Source organism: Nipponia nippon, unplaced genomic scaffold (genome assembly GCF_047370975.1).
Source record: "Nipponia nippon isolate SJK-2023a ecotype South Korea unplaced genomic scaffold, ASM4737097v1 scaffold_12, whole genome shotgun sequence".
Classification (NCBI taxonomy): Eukaryota; Metazoa; Chordata; class Aves; order Pelecaniformes; family Threskiornithidae; genus Nipponia; species Nipponia nippon.
In genome coordinates, this window is record NW_028262313.1 from 10967034 (window position 1) to 10985500 (window position 18467).

General features: G+C 37.1%; 1 protein-coding gene across 1 annotated transcript in view; it reads left to right on the top strand.

Annotated features, from left to right (window-relative positions):
* The window catches only part of SLITRK4 (SLIT and NTRK like family member 4), a 261715-nt gene that overhangs the window by 41 nt on the left and 243207 nt on the right, over positions 1-18467 (top strand). The window lies entirely within an intron of this gene.

The window sequence follows — 18467 nt, forward strand, 5'->3', positions numbered from 1 at the left end:
AAAACATATACCTAAACGTTATGCAGACATGACCAAAATTTTGATGTGGAGGTTTTCTGTTGGCATGACATCAGAAAATGCGCCAAGTCTAGCATCAGTGCTATAGACATACCTCCGCTTGTGTTATAACTTGTGTTAAACAAGGCATTAGAATTAGTGGATGATAGTCTTAACAGAAGCACAAGTATCAAAAGACAGCAATTTTTTAGCAGCTTTGGAAAATGGCTCCTTTGTTGTTTCAATGTCCCTTGCCACTCTCATCTCCTGTTCTGGTTCTGTTGTTGATTTAAGAGTGATGTCATCTTCAGAATATCCAGTTCTGCCCTCAAGATACCTGGAGACTGGTCTTGGTTCTGTGTTTTGAGATTAATAAAATAAATCATTAATTGTGTGATAACATTTGGGACTAACATGGTTCTGGCGAGGGTTACACACACTCATCCTTCCTGTTCCCTAGATGCTGGACTTCATAGTACAAACCTAATAATTGCCCCAAGACTCATGGTGCATTACGAAAGTTCAGATGTTTATTTGCAAAACTGTTTATAAGTCCCAGAAGGGGAAAAATATTGTTTAACCTAGGGCATAAGTATCTCTTTTTAGAATGGTGAAATATACTGTCAGGTCTACTACAACATTTTCACCCCAAGCACTGTTATTGCAAAGAGGCTAGTCTCCAAGGATTGCCTTTGATTAGTGTGCACATATGTGCAATAAGACATAAGTGTGATTCCTCAGAATTAAATTCCAGGAAGAGAAAATAAGGGGGGTGGGGGGAAAGAGAAGTTTAAACTGTTCATACTTTGTCCAAGTTTGATAATTACCTTCTTGGATTAATTTTGTCTAATCCATGTAGCTATTGATTTGTCAATAATTTGTGTTGCATCACATAATTAGCCATGCTATACCATCTCTTTCTTCACTTTTGAATTATATTTCCCAAGGCTTTTTGTACTAAAACATTGCTGATTGCATATAAATTAGAATAATTAGTAGCTTTAGCAGTAGATGGCACTATAAGGTGTTATCTTAATTTATATGATTTTCACTGAAGAGCTGAATTCTGTCCAGCTTTCAGAATGGAAAATATATTGTTACTGCACCTTAAACACCCTTATAGGGACATGTGTTGATAGAAACACTTTTCATAGCTAGTTTGACTATTTCTTACTTATGCTTTCAGAGTGACAGAGCTCCGTGCCTATTTAATTTAGAAGCACAACAAGTGCTTTTTGGTCAAGGTGGGGAACAATGGTTTCTTGGTTTTAGAATAGACAATTTATGTTTGTAATTAATTGTTCCTGGTATTGATTTCAAGCATTTATCCATGCACATGGAGCAACTGCATGAAGAATCTAGAAGCTGAATAGTTGCGATTGCTAGAATTAATTCTTCAATGGCAATATTATAAAAGTTGTATTTTCTGTTTCCACTGATAAGCAAAATAGTAGCTAACCATTAAAAAGTTAATGGATTACAACAGTTGTTCTTGCCAGTATTTCATAATCGATCAGTTGTCATTATGATGCAAAAAATGAGTGTGAAATATCAGATGTCTTGTGGAAAAGTTTTTGTGATATTAAGAGCATCTTTTGTGAACTTATTTGGTGAGAATTGGTAACTGGACTAGAGTATGAACTTGACCATCTGTAGTAATTGGTAGTTTGTGCAGTTAAACTATAAAGTTGAAGTTATTCATATGAATATTGATGGGATGAAGGGATTGGCAGTCTGATCTCTTGCAACCTAGACAATCTAGAATGACTTTATGGGAGAAATAAGAGATTAATAATTGTATTTTATGTTTGTTTTCTAAAAATTCCCAGAGGTATGTTTTGAAAGTTGAATGAAAAGACTTTGCTAACCATTTTATGTTCAATAGCTATCAAACTTTTCACCATGGAACTTTTCTATGGTTCACAATTGCCTTTTTGTGGAACATAAGTGTTCAAAATCATTATAATGTATTAAGACTCTTACCTTGTTTAACTTAACAGATGATAAATAAGACTGCTTTCTAGAAAAGTCTTGTATATTTTCTCATTACATGATGAGAATACAGGGTTCAGTCATTATTTTTACATGTACTTTCTTATGTTTCCATAAGTCACCTTTTTCCCCAGGTCATATTGTCCTTTGTGCTAAGTGAATTCAAGAGAAATTTTAGTTTCCAACAAAATCTTTTAGAAAAAAAACATTTTGTTCTGTACTGTGCTTTCAAAATATTAATATTGCTGCTTCAGCAATCAAATCCCTGTGAATGTCACTGCCATAAATAACCATATTGTATCTGTTGGTGGTTCTTTTACATTTTTGGAAGGTATTAAAGTCCCAAAATTAGAACGAAAAAAAAAGCTGCCAGCAGAATTTAAAAGGAAAAGTGTACAGGAAACTATTAAGAAATCTCAATATGCATCAAGTTTTCTTTTCCGGATAAGAACTTACTTTACCTTAGACTTTAGCTGAAAGAAGAAGAATTTCAGGCCTTTCTGGTTTTAGCAGCCATAACCTTGAAAGTGATGGTGTGTTTGTCATTATTTAAAGGGAGACTGAAACAAATCTTACATATTAAGTAAGGAATCAGAATTTGCAAAACTTTATTTCCTTGCCAGTTATAACTAAAGATAACAAAGGAACATGTAGCATTTCTGCAGTATTATATATCGTATAGTTAACTGACATCAGAAGTTTACTTTGACAGAGACTCCAGGGAACATTTTTCTCCTGTGATGACTTACAGTAAATGATGCCAATATTACCTTGTCCTAATGAGATGGCTAAATATTTAAATGATTGACTCAAAACTTTTGTTTGTGTTTGCTCTAAGTTTGGATCTGTCTATTATGCCACTTTCAAGTTGTGTTCCATGCTCCTCCTCCTTATGCCTTAATGCAAGCCATTAAACTGTGAACGCAGAAGAATGTGACTTTCCTCAGTCCTGAAAAGATTTAGGGAAATGGTTAATTTTATGCACAAATGTAGACCTGTTCTTTTTCAATAGGGCTGTTGCAATAAGTAAAGTTCAGCACAGAAGTCTTTTACAAGATTGGGAACTTCAGAAATGTGGGTCTGTCCTCCTCTTATTTCTCTTCAGGATATGAATTCTCTAGTGATGGGTTATTCTAGCACAGACCCAAATAAGGACTTTTGGAAGCTGTTGCTCCTATAACGTAAATAATGACAGTTTTCTGCTAATGAGATGACAATTTAAGCAAAATATGGAAATGTGGTAATTCTCATATTCTTGTTGGTGGTTTGGAAGATGATAAATATTAATTTTAAGTGTCTTTTTTCCTGGTAAAGGTAAGGAATGTGAATTCAGCTTCTAAATCTGGCTTTTATTTCTTTTCAGTTTTCTGCCTGTTGACCTACGCTTTAATTTTGACGTTGCAGTTCATATGCAGAATAAATGCCACAGCAGATGGATTTTTAACCTATTTACACGTTTAGGTTTGGTGCTTTTTTGCTTGTTTTTTTCAGGACTTTATTTGGTCCATGGAGCAATGCATAGTTTGGACTAGTCAAATGTGAGTGCAAAAAGCATCAATGTATTTTTCACCCTTGCCATAAAGAATTGGGCAAACATCATTACTTTTTTTTTTTTCTTGTATGTGCCTGAAATCAGTGGTTCAGATGAAACTGCTGTATCCATCATCTGGAAAAGTAACTGTTTATATACTGAGACATTGTACTCGGCGTACATTATTGTTGCACATCAATGTAGATTGCACTGTTTATCTCAGAACAGGGGTGATGCTACCAATTTATAGTTTCCCGTTGTGAAGTTTTCACTCTTGGCAGATTATATTCTTTGATTCTGTTACCTTAGTAGTGCTTTGTTTCTTTGCCCAATGGGTTTACTGAAGCAAGAGATGCAGCTACTTGACACGTAGAAGTACAAGGTGTTAAAGTTCGTTCTCACATTTGGAATACGTTTGTTTCATTTGTAGGAGGATGATTGTCGTTTTTGCACAAAAACCTCTTGTGTTCTCTGTTTACTTTGGTTTCTCTATGGCCACACATCACAATATGTATTAATCATTTTACTTTTATTATTAGATGAAAAAGGTAATAATTAACATCCAGACAGTACACATGAATCGGCTATAGGCAATCCTTTCATTAGTTTTATGGTTTTGCTTCCCATCGATTTCAGTATTTAGCCAGAGCAACCCTTTCTGTTTGTTGTCCTTCATTAAACACGACCCTAGGTGTCCCCCTTTCTTCATTTCAGTAATGATTTCTGGCAGAAAGTTGAAAAACAGCCTATGCTATAGGTGACTGTTGTAGCATTTGGCCATCGGGGGGAATCTCAAGTGTCTTAGGTGAGTAATAATAAAGTAATAATTTTATACCTGTTAATTTCAGATGAATCTGTGCTGATGCATGACTTGTTTTGGCCTCATTGTCTTAATGTGCTAAACATTTTTCCATGAGACTGTGAGCAAGACTTGTAGGTATTTTCCTACATCTCTTCCAAAACTTGAGTTTCAGTAACGTCAGTTCTACTTCTTCCTGTTAGATTTTCTGCTGATAACTCTGTTTAAGTCTCAATGTATCACAAATAAACATGGAGTTTTGCTGCCTTTAAGGCTCTTAAGCTATGATCCACATGATCAGGGCTGTTATTCCATCAAGTCTGTTACCAAAGCATTTCACTGGTTTTTGGAGTGTGTTTAGCACTTTCACAGGCAATTCTGCTTTGACTACCAAGGCATAATCATAAAATCATACAATCATTTAGGTTGGAAAAGACCCATAAAGTCATCAAGTCCAACCGTTAACCTAGCACTGTCAAGTCCACCACTAAACCATGTCCCCAAGCACCACATCTACACGTCTTTTAAATCCGTGGGCAGCCTCTTTGATTGCCTAACTACCCTTTCAGTGAAGAAGTTCTTCCTAATATCCAACCTAAACCTCCCCTGGCGCAACTTGAGCCCATTTCCTCTTGTCCTATCGCTTGTGACTTGGGAGAAGAGACTGACCCCCACCTCCCTACAACCTCCTTTCAGGTAGTTATAGAGAGCAATAAGGTCTCCCCTCAGCCTCCTTTTCTCCAGGCTAAACAACCCCAGCTCCCTCAGCTGCTTCTCATAAGACTTCTTCTCCAGACCCTTAACCAGGCTCGTTGCCCTTCTCTGGACACACTCCAGCACCTCAATGTCCTTCTTGTAGTGAGGGGCCCAAAACTGAACACAGTATGCCCATCCAAGTCATGAGCAGCCAGTTTCTCCAGGAGAATGCTGTGGGAAATGGTGTCAAAGGCTTTACTAAAGTCCAGGTAGACAACACCCACAGCCTTTCCCCCATCCACTAAGTGGGTCACCTTGTTGTAGAAGGAGATCTGGTTAGTCAAGCAGGACCTGTCTTTCATAAACCCATGCTGACTGGACCTGAACGCCTGGTTGTCCCGTACGTGCTGCATAATGGCACTCAGGATGATCTGGTCCATAACCTTCCCCAGCACCAAGGTCAGGCTGACAGGCCTATAGTTCCCTGGATCCTCCTTCAGGCCCTTCTTTTAGATGGGCATTACATTTGCTAACCTCCAGTCGACTGGGACCTCCCTGCTTAGCCAGGACTGCTGATAGATGATGGAAAGTGGTTTGGTGAGCACTTCTGCCAGGTCCCTCAGTACCCTTGGGTGGATCCCACCCGGCCCTATAGACTTACGAGTGTCTAAGTGGTGCAGCAGGTTGCTAACCATTTCCCCTTGGATTATGGGGGCTTCATTCTGCTTCCCATCCCTGACTTCCAGCTCAAGGGACTGAGTACTCAGAGAACAACTGGTCTGACTATTAAAGACTGAGGCAAAGAAGGCATTAAGTACCTCAGTCTTTTCCTCATCCTTTGTCACTATGTTTCCCCCCACATCCAATAAAGGATGGAGATTCTCCTTAGCTCTCCTTTTGGTGCTAATGTATTTATAGAAATATTTTTTGTTGTCTTTTATGGCAGTAGACAGATTAAGTTCCAGTTGGGCTTTGGCCCTTCTAGTTTTCTGCCTGCATCACCTCACAACATCCTTGTAGTCCTCCTGAGTGGCCTGCCCCTTCTTCCAGAGGTCGTAAACTCTCCTTTTATTCCTGAGTTCCAGCCAAAGCTCTCTGTTCAGCCAGGCCAGCCTTCTGCCCCCCTGGCTCCTCTTTCAGCACATGGGGCCAGCCTGCTTCTGTGCCTGTAAGACTTCCTTCTTGAAGACCGTCCATCCTTCCTGGACTCCTTTGCCCTCCAGGACTGCCTCCCGAGGGACTCTGTCAACCAGGCTCCTGAACAGGCCAAAGTCTACTCTCCAAAAGTCCAAGGTAGCAGTTCTGCTGACCCCTCTCCTTACTTCTCCAAGAATCGAAAACTCTGTCATTTCATGATCACTATGCTGAAGACGGCCTCCAACCATCACATCCCCCACCAGCCCTTCTCTGTTTGCAAACAACCTGTCCAGTGGGCAGCTTCCCTAGTTGGCTCACTCACCAATTGTGTCAGGAAGTTATCTTCCACACAGTCCAGGAATCTCCTAGGCTGTTTCCTCTCTGCTGTATTGTATTTCCAGCAGGCATCTGGTAAGTTCAAGTCCCCCATGAGAACAAGGGCGATTGTGAGACTTCTCCCAGCTGCTTACAGAATATTTCATCAGCCTGTTCATCCTGGTTGGGTGGTCTATAACAGGCTCCCACCATGATATCTGCCTTGTTGGCCTTCCCCCTGATTCTTATCCACAAACACTCAACCCTATCATCACCATCGTTAAGCTCTAAACAGTCAACACATTCTGTAACGTCCAAGGCTACCCCACTGCCTCTCCTTCCTTGCCTGTCTCTTCTGAAGAGCTTATAGCTGTCTATTGCAGCACTCCAGTTGTGAGAGTCATCCCACCATGTTTCTGTGATGGCAGCTATGTCGTAGTTTTCCTGCTGCACAATGACTTTCAGCTCCTCCTGTTTGTTGCCCATGCTCTGTGCATTGATGTAGATGCACTTGTAGGGCTATTGATCCTGCCGCCTTTCTGGGGGGAGAAGCCCTAATTCCTACAGGACCTTCAGGTGCTTCCGTGGTTTCCAACAATCCATGGCCCTTGCGTCTTTGCTGCTGCGTGGATCTGCATCCCATACCTCCGCTGACACGGCAGACCGAAGGACCTTGCTAGCACATTGCCCCTCAAATACTGGTGTGCTGCCCCCAGGCTTATCTGTAGTGAGCCTGGTTTTACCCCTTTCCCCCTTCAAATATAGTTCCCCCTTCAAATAATATTGGAAGTGATATCAAAGCAGAGAAATCTTTGAGGCATCAGGAGAGAGTGTAGACTTTTGCATCTTGTTATATATAAAGAAAGTGCAAACAATATTCCATGTATAGAGCACCTGCATTTAAAAAAAAAGCAAGCCCCCCAAAAAAACATCCAACAGCAACAAAACAAAACAACCCACAGTTATTTTTACAAACAAATATTTAAAAACTTAAAACTTACTTTTAACTTGGTCCTGCCTGGAATTTCCTGCTTTCCGTATTAATTTTTCACTAAAATCTATTTGGGGCATTTTCTTTCTTTTACTCCCATACATTGACTTCTTTTTGGACTGGTAAATATGTGAACAATCTGGCTCCTGTTAGGTCATGAAATATGTAAACGGAATGCCTGTTCTGTGAGACTGAATGATTGACTGATACACTTCTTCATAATAGGCTGGTATCATTCCTGGAACTGCTCAGTGATTTGATTGTACTCATTTGCAGAGTAAAGCACTATGAAACAGTAAAAACATTTCACCTTGGAAATGAATTTGGTCTTGACTGTCTAGTCTATAGCCAGGCAAAACACCTCTGAAACCTGTACCATATTTGCTTGTCTTCCATATATACAAGTTGGATAAATGTTCTACAAATATCCTTTCTCTACTGGTACCTCATACTCTTACTGTATTTATTTGTTGTTTCTCTAACATAGCAATGTCTTGTTTTACACAATTATTCAAAATTCAAGTAAAAAAAAAAAACCCACAAAACAAAACATTGGTTATACTTAAGACCACACAGCCTTTATTATTTAGCTTTCTATGTAAAGAGAACAGAGCTTTCTACAATTGAATGTCAGTTGGAAATACAAATGCATTCCCTTTCAGCCCTGCTTCTGATCAGAACACTACCATACAAATAAGGATTAATCTTCTGCACTGGGACAAGAATGCCTCATTCAGTGTCTAATATCTACTTCAAGACATTGTATATATGAATGTACTTATGTACATATTTGTCTTTGCTTCATGGTTCACTAAGACTGAACTTGTTTTATGTTAGTGTCATTGGCTTCTTTTCTGAATCACAAAAGTATCACTTTGCTTCGATAAAGATTTTTTTAATAAAAGAGTAGCCTGTGATAGAGGAATTCTTCCCTTACAGGAGCATCTCCTAACTGTCCTTAATTGAACAGTGAAATGTCAAAAGTAAATTTATATCTATTAGTGGGTGACAAGCAGCTGTAGCAAACAGCTAATATAAGGTAGGAAATTACACTGCATTTCAGTGTATGTTCAGGTAAATGCAATGATAAAAAGCTTAAATTATACTAGAATCAGGCATACACACGTGAACATGCCCACAAAAAAAGGTGAGAATAAAGTTAGTCTACAGGTAACTTCCAGATGAAGCTGTTTGCCTCAGTTTTTCTTCCTGTTTTCACCAGAGAACATTTCAGAAACTCAGTAAGAAATAAGGAGATTATAGTTAAACTTCAGAGGACTCGTACTGACTGTTCACATGCTTCATTCTTTAATGACTATATCTTCAAAGAAGCAGTGGCATCTTCATCTCAGAAGAGGCTTTAAGAAGTCACTTTTTAAGCAGTGCTCACTTTTTTTTTTTTTTTTTTTTTTTTGATATGCTGGTCAAGCAGTAATTCTAAATGCAGTCATTTAAGATTACAAGCCTCATATCAAACCATTTTGAAAGTCTTCCCATTGTCTTCAATAAGTTTTGAATTAAACCATTTATCAGGCATTCTTCATTCATCCTTAAATCATATTCCTGATTTCTGCCTTCTAGACTTTGCACTGTTATGTTTCTCCTTCTTTATCTTTTGCTCTGTGTCTGCCTTTTCCTCACATGTTTTTCTGTCTATCCTTTTCTTCTGCCAGCCTCTTGCCACTGCAGGCACTTCCAGTGACAAACTTGAAGAAGTAAAAGACTCCTCTTTTCCATTTTGCCAGCATTCCTCTACCTTATTTCAGATAGATCTGCTCGATAGCTAACTTTCAGTCAGCTTGCCAACAAACTTTGAACCTGATCTTTCAGAAGTATAAGAGCTGGCATGCTGCTTATTGCTAGATACCCTTGTATTGAACTGATGACAGGTTTTGATCATACAAGGACCATACAAATACAGTGTCTACAATGTATCTTTAGACAGGAACTTTAAATGTCAAACTTTCTTGCTTTCACTACACTTTCCGAGGCCTCTGTTCTCTGCTTTCAAAAGACAGTTAAAAATAATTGCCATTTCCCTAGCGTAGAATGTTTTACAAGAAATCAATGTCATTAAGTGACTGTTATCTTGGCGTAGTGATGCTTTTCTGGTGCTTTTCAAGATACTGAATATGTGTGGTTATGAACATAGGTATGTATGTGCTTACTGTCTCTCAAGTACTTCAGTGCAGAGTGACAGATAACACTGGAGTGTGTAAAGTATCTTTAAGAAAAAGTAAGAGATGTACAACTATTGTTTTATAGCAGTCCAGTTTTCTACTGACTTATTGTAACCCTAAAACTAACTCATTAAGACACTCTTTACCTTACCAAAAAAGTTATTTTTTTAATTTCTTCACACAGTCTCAGAAGTGCATATCACCACAGGTCCTGCTCTTGCAGTCACATAATGTATTAAAACATCTTATACATCTCTTGCATATTTGGTTGTGCATTGTTTTCTTTTTGCTATTGTGTTTTTCATAGTGCACTTACAGCTCAAACCCAATGAAGCGGAATACTTAAAGTTGAGTAAGGCCTAATAATTTTCTGTTTAACTGTAATTTATTAAGAGGAAAATATTTTTAAAATAAAAAAAAAAAATTGATGTCATGGAAGATGAAGAGGAGGAGCCTGTAACTTCTGTGAGTAGTTGTGCACAGTTTACTTTGTAGTACTGTAATGGGTGCTAGCACACAGGTTGAACTTGTCTTGGATGCAGCTACTAGAAAGGCAGGTCTGACATTCAAAAGGGTTGGATCTGGTGTGTTGATTACACTATTTACTTTATTATTACCTCTCATTAAAACTTAGATATACATTATATGTGGTTAAGATGAGTCTGAACCAGAGTCTAGAGATTTTGAGTCAGGTTTTTGAGCCAGGAAAGTAATCTCAAACTGAAGCACTGTGTGAAAATAAAATTATTTTTAAATTAAATCTTGGTCATTAATGAAAATGGATTTTTTTTTTCCTCCTCCTTACAAACCTGTTTTGCTTGACTGTTTAGTTTGTTGTTTTTTTGTGGTCTTTTTTGGGTTTTTTTTTAAGGGTTTTTAGGCTGTTTGAGGATTTACTGATTGAAGAAGCTTAATTGTAGGGTTTTATTAGATATTACACAAAAAAATAAAAATGTGCCTATTCATAAGGTGATTTATTAATGAAACTAGCAAATATTTCTAAGAATAATAAATTCCTACAGCATTCACCCTTAGAGCATTAATACAGGTAAATATCATAAATAATTATATTAAATTGGTTACCAAGGAGGTGTAGCAGTATCAAGTTGCTATGGAAATGTTTGGTCCCTGCTCAGAGATGCCAGCACAGCTAATGCGATCTCTTTTAGTTGCATCACTTTAGCCAGATAAAAATTGGGGGTGGGGCAGGAGGGAGGGAAATATCAGTGATATATGTGGGATACAAATCAGGATTTTGGGAAAAGGACATGTAGAAACCATAAAACTGATATGACTTGAGTTATGCCAAATGTCCAAATTTTACTTCATATCCAAAGTATTTCACAGAATGGAAGAATGTTCTTCATCTTGACAGTTAGAAAGACAAGAGTCATATTAAGGTGCACGTAGGTTTTTAGTGACCAAGTTGCCATGAATCAACTCACCTTATCAGTCTTTAGCAAATCTCCGAATACAATTTCTTTCATGTATGCTGTTGTTATGGAATATATAACTCTCTCTGTAGCAGAGTTTTGTCATCTTTTTAGGATTATTTTCTGAAGCATACAGTTACACCATGGTATTGAATAGTGAATAGACGCTGAATGATGACATGTGCTATGACAACCGTATAATGTCATATGTGCTACTCTAGTTTCATAATGGACTTTCTATGTCATACATTTTGAATATGAAGTAAATATTGATTAGAATCAATATGATGGCCTTAGTTCCTACAGGTATCATGAAGTCTATAATGTCTGATTTATGGAAGATCGTACTACTGAAATGTTTAGCTTGGAGTAGAACAGCCCATTCTTACTGTCCATTCAACCATCCCATCTGAATGAATTACTATACAAGTTTCCACAATTGCTATGTGTACTAACAAACTTGTGGCAGATGCTGTTTGTTGAGACAGTGAGTATTGTATTTTCTTCTTGTATAAATAAGAAGAAATAAAGGCTTTGAAGCAGATGCTAGGTATAGAAACAGTGACTATTATATAGCTTATGCCCATTTCATTTGAAACAATCGTTTCCAGCTTCAAAGAGTGTGAGTACATTCTTAATTAGGTTGAAACTTGTCTTTAGTTCAAGATTTCTGTAGCTTGACAACAGACTAGTACTAGAAAATATTTCGTTCCTTCTATACTTGGATGCTTACCATGTATAAAAATAACTTTTCTATTCCCTCCTTCCAAATACAAAATTAGCATGCGTTTTGCTAGTTTTATTGGTTACAGATAGTGGGTTAATAATACTGGTGGCCAGGCGAACCAGTATCTAATGACCAAGTGTTCTTGAAGAGAAGATCATGACAGCAGGATTGCAGTCAAATGGTTTGAGTAATAGATCTATTAGAGGAGAAAAGGTACTATTATTCAAGAATATTTTAAATAATTTTAAATAATTTTAATTTTAATTTTGAAATAATTTCACTGTTCTCTTGGCTTTCTTGGAATTTAGGAGGTTTGGCTTTGGGGTTCATGTATGGGACTGAAGGGAGTCCAAGCCAGTTTCACTTGGAGTACATGATGAGTGTCTGTAAAGAGCTCCCTGATGCTTCATGATTATAGGTTCAGATTAGAAAGTAGAATTAGTATCAGTACTGAATTCAGAACTTCTGTTCATCACTGTGTTTCTCACAATACAAGAGGCCTTTCTTTTCTAGCTGCATTATGTCATCTTTGGTTTCTTATATTACTTTCTTCAAGTATCCGTATCTTTTTCCAGAGAGCCATTTTTGTCCCTAATTATGGTCTGGTAATTGTCCTAAGTTCTTTGACTACCTACTGCAGTTTTCTTAAAGAAGTAAAACAAACATGAGATGTTTGCTTGAAATTTGCATAAAGATGACATTTCAGAGTACAAGCTTTACAGAATAATGAAATAGGCTGGAGGAAATAGGTGAATCACAAGGATATGTACTGCAGGATAACATAAGCGTGGTAGAACTCTACTGGGGACTAGGAGCAGTGTTGGTCTAAGTAGATACGTAAGCCAACAGTGGTGTATGTGTCATTAAATAAATATGCCATTAAACTGCTACTAGAACTTCCTATTCTATCGCAGTACCTATTCCTGAGACTCTTGATCACAATTCAAATTTCAGTATTCTTCAACTGAGGGGAAAAATATGCATCTGAATTATGAATGCATATTCACTACCAGTATTTTCTTTGGATCCACGGAAGACTCCAAATACACATGCAGGTTTGGCAAAGCTTGTAAACTTCATGGGAGCTAGTACTTTTTCTGTTGGAAACACTGGGATGTATGGTTGCAGTACAGATCATCTCTGGCTTATTCTGAAGATTGTACAGACTGATTTTATATAAAACATAGTGGAAAAAGAAATGAGTCGCAGAATGTACTCAAACTGTTGAGATCTACAAAACTCAAATCCAAGTGTCAGGATCTTAGCTATCTCTGCAAGCAGTGCTTCCAGAAGATACAAAGATGTTCCTGAAACACTGTTGTAATTTGTTTTTTTAAAAAAAAAAAAAAAAAAAAAAGTGGATTTTTAATCTAGATTGTAAACTAAACTTAAAGGACTTTTTCCACTGTGAATTTTGTCAAAAAAGGAAAATAGCATACATCAAATTTTAGGACTATCGAAATGCTTATTTGTAACTTGAAATTTGAACAAAGTGATGGACAGATTCAGATTGTCAAATAAAAATACTTTCTGCTATTTAATCATGGAGATGATAAGAACTATAGCTGTGATTTAAAAAAAAAATACCCCCTCTTTGGTGGAAAGATATGTTTCAGTACTGTTTGGTGCATCTAAATTGAGGTTGTGGTTCAGAGAGAAGGGAGGTGGGAAGGGGAAAGAGGACGATAATGGGAAGCTGTCTTTCTGTTTCTTAAAACACCCAGATTTGAAAAGACCTACATTTCAGTGCACTGATGAGACTTGGCCAGGGATATCAACTACAGCTAAAAGTGCTCATTCTGTTCTCAGTCAGAAAAAGAGACTGGATGACAGCATTCAAAAGTAATTTTTCTTTCTTAATGTAATGTAGTAGGTATGTTGCAATCTGTAAAGTGAAAGCCTGTGGAAATCAAGTAGTTAGGCTGACAGATATTATCAGAAAAGTCATTATTTAATGAAAGAAATGCACAAAGTTGTAAGATACAAAAATTATCACATGACCCTATTGTTATTAGCAGATCATGTAAAACAGCCTGTGTAGTGTCTGAGGCTATAGCAACAACAAGAGAGTGTTTTTAATTCCACTCTTCAGTAGTAAATAGTGATTAAAGTCAAGCAATGCTAGCAGTTTTTGTTGACTGCTCCTCGCATCAAACGTAAAGAAGAAAGCACTAGAAGGTTGCTAGACTAAACCTGAGTCAGAAGAAAACATTTGCTTGCTAGCAAGGTTTCTTAAAGGAATGATACAGAAAAGGATGAAGATCTGTCAGATCTGTAGAAAGCTGATAGACAGCTGATGTGGTGACAGGACAAAGAGATGGCTTTATCAGGAGAATGCAAGACTGAAACTTGGAGAGGACCAAGGTAATTTCTATGACAGATACCTTTGCATAGCACATTCTCTACACTTTATTAACTTCTGTTTTTCTCAGCTGTTATAAGGCCACACATAACCTTTGCAATTTAATTTAAAAAATGTTCTTTGCAGTTCATATGAGAGAGTATCTTGTGTATAGTGGGAAACTGGAATCATTAGGACTACTTTACTGGAAAATGGAATATTCTGTTGCCATGAGTTAAGTGGGAGTGATGTATGTAGCAGTGGGAGGGGAAAAATAAGGATAAGAAAAAAATTACATGCTGCAATACCCAGTTGTACCTTGAGCTTTCCATATCCAACTACATAGTGCAACTACGGTGCAACTGGCTGATACCTTCTGCAACTATAACTGTACACTCAAATGGATGCCAAGAAAATGTTTTAAGGCTGTTTTGTGGGAGAACTTTAAAGATTGTGATAGAAATATGAAAATAAGAAGAAAGAATGTAAAACAACTTGACCCTAAGGAAGTTGTCAGTCTATTACAGTAGAACTGGGAAATATTTTGATCTAGGAAAAAAGTTGTAAGTAGCAGCTGTTGTTCACTTAAATACAGAAGATAAGCTGTTTCGAGTGCTACTTTAACTTACTGATTTTGGTAATACTAATGATTGCTATTGCTGATAGCTCATGAAATCAGGTCAAACTAATAAAAAAATAGATTTTTAAAAAAGCTTTTGGAAGCAGAATTCTAAAACGTCATTTTAAAGGAAAAACAAATTCCTTCACACACCCTGCCCCACTCTGTTGATTTCTGATGCAGAATGAAAGCAAATTTCAAAAAACTTGAAATGTTTTTTGAAAAAAAAACAGAATCTTTGACTTCTGACGTATTGCCAGCAAGTCTTGCATCCTTTGCGAGATAATTAACTCTCTAATACCTGGAATTAATATAATACTTTGCAAAATATGCACTTACAAGAACAGATGGGGGTGATTAAATGGTGGCTTATTATTCTGTCCCCTAACACCAAATACCATTGTTTGATTTCCATTTAGTAATGTTGGAGCTGTTGTGTTTGTATGTGTTCAAATTTTAATTACAAACATTTCCCATGTCTGATATTTTCTTTCATTTTTAATACATCTGATTAGTGCTTCAGGGCCTACTGCCTCACTTTCACCATACAAATGAGGTTTAATTCTTCAAGGATTACAATATTCATTTTTTGATTGTTGAGGGACTCAGTTCTTTTTTATTGTGTTCATTAGAGTATATTGTTTTAAATCATCTTTACTAAAGATTTTTACTTTGAGATAGTGAAGGGTACACATGTTCGAACCCTGTGCAGGACTACATACTACCTGCTTCAGAGCTCTGCTTTAGAAAATGCATGATTTTCAGTATCTGATTTGCTGACTCATGAGCTAATAGTTGACTCATCTCTGATTTCTAAAGGTTACTATTCAGGGTGCCTCTGTCTAGGTACTAAACCTATGCTACTTTTCAAGGTATATAGATTTTCAAAAAATCTAGGATCTTTGAAAATCAGGCTTTGAGGGTATAATCTTAAAGGGGATGTTTTGGAGTTCCATGTTCATAGGCTGATGTATTAAGTGATTTTAATAATTAATTAAATTTTAGTGGCATTAGTATGTGGTGGCATGACCATCATGTCTTGGAGAAGATATGTTACCTGCTCTGCAGCTTCTACTAAAACCTTTAGCAGAGGGACAAGTAAAAAAATGTCCAGAGGCTAATCTCTTGGCAGTCTCTAAATTCAACTGAATGAGTGAGTTGGAGCAACTTGACTCCCAACAAATTACTTGTCACTAAGCATTTCAGAAAATCTTGAAGATATTGCTTCTCTAGTGTTGGTGTTTGTGTCTTTCCATGTGTCTTTGCACTTGTATCCCAGATTTCAGAAGATGTCAGTGCTTTGTGGCTCTGTTTAGAGTCAAGTGTTCTGTGTTACCTGCCTAAGATGTTTGTCTCAGGCAGTGGACCTTGTTAACATTGCAAGGAGAAACTCAGGATTTGTGCAACTTAATTTACTCAGTAGTTCTCAATATTCTGCTTCCCAGCATCTAGCCGCATGGGCATTGATAATTACTGGTCCTGTTGGTTTAGGTCTCTGAATACTATACAGTTCATCTCTAACCTTTCCAGACTAGAGCTCTTGCAATATTTTTCTGTCTAATCCAACCAAAATCTGTAAGTACCAGAGAGATTCTTCATATGTTTCTTGTAAATTGATATACTTATCTGACTAAACAGATTCTGGTTAAGCATCAAATGAACAATTTTTTAATTTAAAAAAATAGAACTAAGCAAAGTCATGTTATCAATTTTGGAAGCTTTAATTAAGGCCCATTTTTAATTGTTGCAGTAAGGAGCAGCTGAGAAATTAAAAGCAGTAGCAAAGTGGTGAAATGGCCAACATTTTGTAAGGGGGCTTCATTTGAGCAACATCACTTGGAATATATTTAGCACTAAAACTTCAGAACAATGGTAACGAAATAAGGGTTGCTATGTTTGTATCATCTCTGCAATTTGCATTTCATAAAATATTAAAATACTATTGTATAGTTACGCCAACATAGTTCTGTTTGGCTATATAGGTGCCTTTACCTGATTATTTCTGTAATGAGTTGATCAATAACTGAATACAATTTTCAAATGTGAGCAAGTGTAATCTCCAGGCTACTTGACAATTAATATTTTGCTTTAAGTATGACCAAAGTGTATTTCATTATAAGTTATAACTTTTCCTATAGAAAAAAGATTTAGAACAGTTTGAATAAAATTGGTGAAAGGAAAAAAAAAATATGGTAGTTCTTCATCAGTAATGGCTTTCAATTTAGCCCTGCCCTCCCTGCCCCCAAGTCCCATTAAATAAATGGTAGCCATCTGTTTACCAAATATCTAATGAAAAGCACTGATCAGGAACGGTTTGCTTTAGAAAGCTAGAAAACAATTCCTACACTACTCCTTGTGGAAGCTGTCAGTTATCATAAATCAGCAAGACATATCATGACCTGAAAAAAGTCCTCTAGCACATATCTTATGAATTGAACTGGGGACAAAGAAATGCCCTCTCTATGCAGCCTTTCACTGAAGAACATGTCAGCAGCTGGAAAAATGCCAACTTGTGGAGAAATCCGAAACACAAAGAATGAAAATTGGCAATAAAAAGCCATGTAGGCAGCCTTTATAAAGCACAGGAGTATACAGTATAGGGAGATGGTAAGTGAAAGTAGAAGTTTGACCAAATTATTGCATTTTAGTTTCTTATTTTAATGTCCTGTTCTTCAGCAATCTGCATCACAATTCCCTATCCCCCATTTCTCTGGCCCCCTCCAGTTTTAACAGCTTACTGTGCAAGGCCAAATGTTTTCAGTGAGCAGTGTTATGTCTTTTTGTCACATTGCTATACCTTATATTTTGTTGCTGTTTGAATTAGGAACAACTTTTCTGCTGAATCACATGCCGTACCATTAATTGTTTGCAGTTGCCATTGGTCAGAATTTCCACTCATGGTGAATTCCCATTGGCATTTTTAACATTTTCTGCTGTTTCTTCAGTGCTTATGGGTGGAGGGTCCTCTCAAACCAGATCCCTTGCGCTGTGTGAAAATGCTGGGAAAACATAAAAGCCCCTTTTGAGCAGGTATAAGATCTTGGCCTGATGCATGTAATGTAGTAGATGGCTGTACAGGATGGCCCAAATAGAGGGATTCCTGTCAAAGTCCAAGCCTGGAAGGTGAGATTTCAGCCCACCTTGGAGTGGGAAAGGTATGTTGTAGGCAAGATCGTAACATACAGACCTATGGTAGCTACTGTAATGTAATCAGATAAAGTTAGCTTAGCATGATCTCTGTGCCATTTACTGTAAGTGTGGGATTGTTGATATTCTGTTTATTAAGGGTGAGATTTTGAATACCCTAATGCCTAATGATTACATGGCACCTGGAATTGGAGTCAGAATTTCCAGCATTCTTTAGAGAGAGAAAATTAAAGGGTCAAACTTTTAAAAAGTGTTCAAGACATCCATGCTCTGTCTCCCTCCTACTCTTAAGATGCTTAACGACAACAAGCTGAGCTTACTTGATAATCTGTCAATTTATTTAGGTGCTAAAATAAGAGCTAAACTCCTTTGAAAATCTGGCCCTAATACCAGCACTGTGAGAGCTACTTATGTATTTAAAAAGGCTTAGAAGTCTAAGAATAGAGAGTTGCAGATTCTTTTGAAGGAAAGTGGTATAAACCATGATATTTTCCTTGTTGAGTGATGCGCGTAGCTCAGTTTTAAAGTGAGGAAAATTGTCTAGACACTCTAGTGCTTATAT